Below are 8,833 nucleotides of genomic sequence, written 5' to 3' on the forward strand. Positions count from 1 at the left end.
AAAGATTAAATGTAATAATAATAAAACCCAGAAGGGTTAAACCAAAAGTCGACTAAGAGAAATTTAGCCAGAAAGTAATAATCTAGAAAAGATTATTTGAAGGAAAATCCCAGAAAGGGTTGAACAGAGATTATGTATAGACAACCTAGAAAGGGTTGAACGCGCGTAGAACAAATAACTTTATGAGCGAGAGAGCCGTAAAGATTGAGAAAGCCGAAATAAAGGAGAGACAGAAAGTCTCAAACGGCTAGCCTCAGAGAGTAAGAGGCAGAGACTGGCTAAAAGATAAGACCTGTTAGTGGAGGACGCTTCGCTTATGACAGGGCAAGCAGTAAAATCCAGCAATGTAGATATTTAACATGAGGAGATTCTCATGTATTAAAATGAAAACTAGCCTTCCAGGCAGACACAACGGTTCTAGAAATAGAACAAGGCTCCGCTATGGAGATAGACCGAAAAGGTTAAAACTTAAAGACTGAGGTAGGTCTAACATGAAGTGGAAAAATGTGTACATGTAATAACATTACAGAATAAGACTTCTAGACAAGGAATAATGGTTAATAATGAATGACTGTTAATAAACGGCTAAGAAATGTTTTTCGAAATATTGCGAATGATAGAGTGCTAAAAAGAATTTAAACCACCAGACCTGGATAGACAGGCTATATCAAATTGATATTAATATCTTTAAACAAACAGAAGAAATGCACCTAACATTGTCAGAAGACAGTTTTATGAAGTGGAAATATGCAGGCTAAAAGTAGGACTTATAATCAGTAACAATATGTGCTGAGAAAAATGGGATGTTATCTGGCATATTAAAATAAAAATAAAAAGTGTAATGAAAGTATAATTATTGGTCCTGGAACAGCCAGGATGATTTTATTGTAAAATAGGTGTACCGGTTAAAGAGACAGAGTCTGTGAGCATAGCTCAGACTCGAAAAGCCAACAGTGGTGCATGCCAGATCGTCTCCCACACTGTATTACAGAGAAGAGCTCGTACTTCAGAACGCTAGAGGCTGAAAGACCTGTAAAACGATAATTAATGAAACTTAAGGGATGCACTGACAACAAAATAAGTCAGGTAAACTTTATTTTAATATAAAGTTAAATAATAGTTTATGATGGAGTGAAAATGTTAATTGAAGGAATATAATACAAATAACAGACAATGAAGAAAATGGGAGATAAACTATTAACAATAAACTTGTTAAGTAACAATGCAAAGAGTAACAACTTTAGAAACGGGAAAAGATGTCCCGCAAGGACTCTCTCGGCCGTCCAGGCCTCCGTATGAGAGTTTTACAACAGAGTCAGGGTGAGTTTGAGGGTTCGGAGAACTCCGATACCTCTGATACACAACACAGAAAGTGACAGCAGGAAATCAAATAATATTATGTTAAATGTTGCTAGTGTAGCAGGGTGAAGTGTATCTGTGTTGATTATTGGCCAGTGTCATGTGAAACCATTGAACCTATCAACAGTCTGGTGTCATGGTATAAAATGGGGAGGTTTTTTGTCATTTGGGATGCGTCGTCGACACCCGTACCGCCCCTTTACGGAGGCCGCCATTTATGAATGGAGAGTATGAAGTGCTGTCTCGGCTCTGTGCGGCCGTGCACCGTCTGCCCCGGGCTTTGAGGTTGGTAACCTACGTCTGTTTTGAGGATTTTCATCAATGGAATGTGTATTTACTATTTTGAGTCTGTGTAGTTCATTGACGAGCAACCGGCGGTATGTTGAGGCCAGCGAACACGCATAGTGCTGCGCTGAGAACGTTTCCGGTATGTATGAGAGCCATTCGCGTGGTTTGTCCCTTTTATTGTTTTATTAGTAATTTTTCTGTTTCATGTTCGACAGATTTGAGTGACGAGAGCAAGGGTTTCACCTCTATATTGCGGGAAGAGATGCGCGTCTGTTGACGTAACGCACTGCTGTCTTGCCTGGGCTTAGTTTTGTCGTCTTTTCGTTGGAGCGAACTTGAACTTGCATAACAGCGAGCTGGGACGATTGCTCGCCGCAGTGTGCGAATTAACGTGGAAACGCGGCTGTTTCCTCGCTGACTTGTTCTGCTCTTTGAGTGTGTGTGCGGCCGACCGTGGCATGTTTGTTTTATTTTGATTTGTCTCTTGGTTTGCTTCGAATTTTAATTTAGATTTCTTTATTTTTGTCTTGTGCTCATTTTTGCGTATTTTGTATGTAATTTTTTTTTTTTTTTGTTTGTTTAAGTTTAATTAGTTTATATATTTTGTTTGTGTATTTTTATTTATTTTATGTTTGTGAACTGACGGTTTCTTTCTTTTTGGGGGGGGCTGGCTTTTACCAGTTAATGTTTATTGTTTGTCCTTTCTTTTCTCTCGTAAACAGCGTGACGAAGAAAGTGTATCGAGGAGGGGTTTAGCTGCTGTTTAACGGGGTTCACATTGAGTGCTGTGTTTGAGTGACCTGACTTCACCAGAGCGGGTGTGTGTGGATATTAAGTGTGTTGTGTGAATTGAGGGTCACAGCAGGCCATCTCCCTCCTAATTAAGCTTTCTTGTGTATTTGTATTTTTGTATTTATTTCTTTATTTTGAAGTTTTGTAAAGTGGTGTTTGTTTTCCTTTTTCTTTTTGACATGTGAATATTGAGCCCTTGATGTTAATGTATTGATGGTTTTAAATTTTGTATTTGAATAAAGCTGCCTCATCATTGATATTCCCTGGCCTATGTCTCTCTGCTTACCCATTTCTTTTGGTAACGAACCTGTGCGCTCCCTGATTTGGGGCTGATAGTTCCCGGTATACACCGGGTGGCGTAGTCGAACGTTATATAATAGTTTCATACAGTTCCCTCAAGTACCTGACGCCACTGGCTACACTAGTATATACTTTTAATATTGAATGATTAGTCAGAGGTTAATGTAGTAAATACAGAGGACTAAATACAAATATTCTGATAGAAAGAAATGAAGTAGGATGCTTTTAAGAGGAAAACGATAAAAATAATAATAATAAAAAAAATATATATATATAAAAAAAATTGTGCCTACAGAAATTTTACTTACAGAGATATAAAGTTAGCCAGTCTAAAATTGGAACCCATTTACTGAGGGTTTAAGTAGAAAAGTGACTAAAACTTTAGAACAAGTAATAGTGTCATTAAAAACAAAAATTAGTTTCTGAAGCGAGACTTAGGTACCGTAAGAAGTCAGTAAGAACTTCAAAAGACAAGAGAGTGTTAATATTGGTAAAGAGAAGCTTCAAAGTCCAGAAGAAGAGATGGAAAAAGACACTGGGACTTTGATTATGCTAGTCTGACTTTTAACCCAAAATTCAATGAAGAATAGTTTATAAGCTGGAATATTAGACTTAAATCATGTCAGGTCATACTGCAAACATAAGTAAACGGGTAGGAGTTAAAAATTCCATAACCATATAGTGACTATGCTGACAGCAGGTTAAAGCATTAGAAAATGCATATAAGTGAGCCGAGATTTCGAAACGTGTATCTGTCTCAGATATAAAGACAAATATAATGACCGATTACTGAGAGAGATATTCCTAGGTCAAAAAATGACAAGATAGTAAAAACTAAATAATATGAATACAACGAAGTAATAAATAAATATGTAAATTACATAAGTGGACAAACAAACAAACATAAATAGAATTTTTCATATTTTATAGGCTATTTTAGTCTCGAACAAAATTTTAAATAATGACTACAGCAGAGAAAATGATAAATACTTCAGTAACTTAGAACAGGGCTTGGTACGCTGATAAATGTTCAAAAATGGAGATGTGACTGAGACTGAACTATAACGGGTTTTCTACAAGAAAACTTTGCTAATCTAAGGTAAGAGAATATAATTTATTTAAAAATATGTAATTAAGGGCTAGCAGCAAGAAACTTAATTAATTTATTAAAATAACAAGATAAGGCAAGGCAAAGCAAGCTTATTTATATAGCACATTTCATACACAATGGTAATTCAAAGTGCTTTACATATAAGAAAATATTATAAAAGAAATAAGAATAAATATTACAGTTTAGACAAAAATAAAATAAAATACTGTACAAACAGTCGGACCAACAGATAAGCAAGAAGGATGAGCTATAATTAGTAAAAAGTTAATTATAACTATACATGAACTATGGATTTTTATACAGAAATTTCTACAAAAACTTATATTGTAAACTTCTTAGATTAGGAGATTAGATTAGGAATGTTTAAGTTAGCGACAAGATACAATGTTTTGGACCGGAGGAAAAAGGCTGATAGATGTTTTATTAACATCTGAGAAACTAAGAATAATGGATGGAAAATTGATCTAATAAATACGTTTAGATAAGAGAGGTCTATCCCAATTGAAGAAGTTGTGAAAGAAGGCAAAGCTGTTTTTATGTATATATAGGCTATATATATATAATTTTTTAATACTATTATACTAATGGCAGAAGGTTTTAAAGGAGTTGAAATGCCTACCATTCCAGCCGCTCAAGATAGCTAAGGAAACACCCTGGACAGTGAAATTTAGAATTAATAATTTGATTGAGGACTCAATAAAGCAAAAACTGTTTAAAAGCTGTAGAAGTTGTGTTAAAATTGCCTAGGAAGTCAAGTTTGAGGATTTAATAAGTATATATACAAAAGATTATTAATGTTTAACGAGTTTGAATTTAAGAGTTTTAGGTTTTGTAATGTGAAGTGATTTATACGCATAAAATACATAGCTTAATGGGTTACATTAAAACATGTTATTGCTAGCAAATGATGAAGCATAATTACATATTAGAAAAACAAAAAATTGATTAAACTAAATAGGAATAAGCTGAAATGTTAGTGCAATTAAAGCAGCCATGTGAAAGACGTCTGTAGAGTTCTATAGAGGAAAAAAACAAACAAATGTGTTGTAGTTTGTGCCGAATGGTGAACATAAAACCAGCTTTACCGAAGTATTAATAATAATACATTTATTTTATATAGCACCTTTAAAAGTTGCTTTCTCAAAGCGCTTTACAGGCAAACACAAGAGTGAAAACTACACATTTTAAATACAAATACAAACAACTAAAATGGAAAATCAAGCAAATCCTAAAATAAGAAGAGTTTTAAGAAGAGATTTAAGTCACTAAAGTGTTGCTTCACTGCTGTTGTATTGTCAGTAACTTTACCCTAAGTATCTAGTGCAATTATAACTAGACTAATGAGATAAAAACATTAGGGCATTTGAATATTGATATTGATAAAATATGATATCACTTAATAAAAATAAAATAAAAATAAAAACATACCTTGCTTTTGAGGAAAAAGATTAGCAGTTCTGTGCAAAAGATATTCCAAGTTGGAATTTTTGACCGAGGTCAAAAGATATGCTTCATTTGACAAACAACTACAGTTAGAGAGCAGTTAGAGTCAAATGTGGGAACATTGCAGTGAGGAATAAAAATAAAAAATAAATAAAAGCAAAACATTATAATAAAAGCACGATTGATATATTATGTTGTAACAACTATTAATAGCCAGATAAAAAGTCATAAAAAAGGAAAAGAGGTTTCTTAAAAAAGTACAATTGTTTGTAAAACTATGTGCACTGAAGACTGAAGATTTCAGTTTGAAGTCCGGAAAAGAAGCATGTTAGGGGGAGTGATTTTTCTCCTGTTACAGCCTAGCACGCAGAGCTCACGGGAGTAGCTCAAGGTCGCTCAACAGCATTTTTGCCAGACAAACTCAGACAATACATGGAGAAACAGGGTTTGATTTAAACTGTTTTGAAAAACTGGAAAATAGATTGCCAGGTAAACTAACTGATTTAGCTCTAAAGCTTTAAAAAATGTTGGGGGGACTTAACCTCTTATATAGACTAAGCCTTTTTCTGAACCTTTTAGTCCAACCAGACAATTTTAAAGAAAACACAGTGATATGATATTAATACAGCTGATAACTAGCTTGACTTAAAGAAAAGTAGAGAAACGGAAACAGAATGTATAATATATAACAGATATTGGACTAAATTTAACAGCTTAGTGAGAATTTAATCTTTGAAGTTTTGACTGGTAACAAGATACATGTTCCTAAATGGGGACAGACATTATAATATTACTATTGTTTGTTTAAGATATAATACTATTGCATATGTTCAAGATATGCAACAATTATAATGCAGTTATTTAAAAGTCAAATATGGAGGTTAAATATAGTAAACAAGAAATAAGATATTAAAATAATTAAGTGGGTGACATATTATAGTAGTTCATGGATTTTTAGGAAGTCCTAGCGACTGGCGTTGCAGGAGTGCACTCCCAATGCTGGGTCGCACAAGGAAAGGAATTTGTTGTTAACCCCAATGCCAAACAGATATGTGGATGATCCACTGTGATGACCCCTATAACGGGAGAAGCCGGAAGAAACATAGAGAGAGAAAAAGTGTATGGATCATCGGAATGAATAAAAAAAAATAAAAAAAATTATAATGTTAAAATAATAATGTACATAACAAAAGTAAATGTCTAATTATTACTACGGTGGAAGAGATAGTGACTGCTTTAGACTGAGCAAATAGTTTTAGGATATTTAGAACAAAGACCAGGTTTGAATATTGATTAACTGAAATTAGTTTTAATATAAAGTATTAAGATATGCAGCAGAGTGATCAAAATGCAAGGACAACTGTTAATAGCCTACTAATAAAAGTTGCAGGCAATATGTGATAAATGAAATTAATATTTTTCATTTTACAGCTATTTAACAAACTGAAAATCAACAAGTACTGCATGCAAAGTGACTGTAAGAAATGTCTGAATAAGCTTACATAGATTAAGATTAGCCATTTACAGATGTAAAAATAATAATAACAGTGAGGATAGTTGACTAAGAAACTTGGAGTTATTAGAATATCTCCTCTGATTTAAAAGGAATTTGATCCTTGCTATAAAAAAGGTGACAAATGAAATTTAACAATAAAAGTATGATTATGATAAAGAAAACCTTCTTAAGTTAGAGATAACTAGGGAGGTATTAAGAGGATTGAGGTTAATTTAATGATGAATTGAAAAAGAAGATTGTCAACAAACAATGAAAGAACCTATTGTGTTGTTGTCTGCCAGGAATGTAGGATGAGTTATCCTCAAAGTAATAATGAATGACCCAGTGACTATCAGTGAGCACATGGATGCATAGGACTGTTTTGTAACAGGGTTGCAGTGGACTAAATGCGATGAATGTTTGAAAGACATTAACCAAAGTAATTTGCTGGTATATGGTAGGCAATAGGCATAGAATTTGGGGCATGGACCTTTGGTGATTTAACCATTTAAGGCAAAATTACGGAACAAAGGTGTACAAAGAAATCAGACTTGGAAACAGCTGGGTATTTCTAGCGTCGTAAATATAGTCAAAATGTATTGAAATAAATACAAATGACGTAGAAAGCAAGTGGCTGCTGGTTTTGTCCCAGGAGACTTGGGAGAACACTAGAGAGCCTAAAATCTTGCTTTGAAGAAGGAAATATTCCAACCAAAGTGAGAAATGGTTAATGGAAACAATTGCTAAAAGTTATTTACAATATAGCGTAAGAATGTATCACTATTAAAAATCTCCCAAAAAGGGGGAATGTGATTAAATGCATAATATATATATATATAAAAAAAAAAAAAAAAAAAAGTCCCAAATACATGATTGAAAGGCAGAGCTGATCCTGTGTGTGAGTGAACTTCTGGAAGGGGGAGAGCCTGCTAGCAGAGGTTCACTCAGCACGACAGGCTGGTCTTAAAGGAAATAGAGAACAGGACCACCAGCAAAGCACCTTGATAGCCTGTGCCAAGAGAAAGAGCTGGCACAAGATTAACAAAACAGTAAAATATTAAAAGTTTTTGATGCGGGTAGAGTGATACTTTGGAATTTACTTATCAAAAACATTTAAAGTAAATAGTCCAAAAAGAGGGGAGAATAATGCTGAAATATAGAAAAATCCTGCTAATATAAATCAATTGCTGTGGGTAAATGATAATTATTGATTGTTTAAATTATTATGGATGTAGCAGCAATTTGGCATTTTGTTGATTTTATTGTAGCCTAACTGTACAAGCGATTTAAGTGGACTAAAGCTTTTTGGGAGCAAAAGAAAGCAGGAAGTTGTGCTATAAAGCTAATGTGGAAAATCTACAAGCATAAAATATAGAAAGTGGGAAAATATATTTAATAGTACATAAAGGAAGAACATTTGAATAGTGCATTATGGAACTGCTAAAATTATTGGATTTTCATATCTGCATAATCTTTCCTGATGAATCCACCATATGAAGCACTAGAAAATAGGTGAAGTAAATTAGGGTCAAAAATTGAAGAAAAAAACAAAACAAAACAATGATATTAGTATTACAAACGGAAAGAACAAGATGTTTTAAAGTGAATGTCCTGATAGAAATATTTAATAGGAAGGTAAACAAAGATTATTCACTGTAAGGTGAATCTACCCTAAAGGAACATTACAGGAAATTAATATTTTGACGATAAGAGAGAAAAGTATACATTTGGTTAGAACTGGAATATTTGGGGAAAATGGAAAGACATCTGTAAACACTGCAACAGTATAGTCAGTCTTAGCAAAGTTTAAGAAGAACATTCACGGACAAATTAAATATGAATTGTGTAAGAATGTAATTTAGAAAATGGCATAGAAGCAAATCCTAAAAGTCTTAATACAGTTATGGAGACTTATTTGGTGATAATGAAACTAATATTTTGAAAACTATTAAATAATGTGAAGAATGTTGAAGAATATTCTAGCATTGGCTAGAAGGAAAAATAACCAAGAGATAATGGCAATATAAGATAAAATAATGCATGGA

At 33.4% G+C, this 8,833-nt stretch overlaps 1 long non-coding RNA gene across 1 annotated transcript; it reads left to right on the forward strand.

Annotated features, from left to right (window-relative positions):
* The first annotated feature begins 1,413 nt into the window (after nucleotides 1–1,413).
* On the forward strand, nucleotides 1,414–2,698 carry LOC311081709. The gene is made up of 2 exons (XR_014605981.1): nucleotides 1,414–1,644; nucleotides 1,716–2,698. It is a non-coding gene; the product is annotated as an uncharacterized lncRNA (long non-coding RNA).
* Nucleotides 2,699–8,833: the final 6,135 nt, after the last annotated feature.

Source organism: Abramis brama (assembly GCF_963993115.1).
Source record: "Abramis brama genome assembly, chromosome: 4".
Taxonomy (NCBI): Eukaryota; Metazoa; Chordata; class Actinopteri; order Cypriniformes; family Leuciscidae; genus Abramis; species Abramis brama.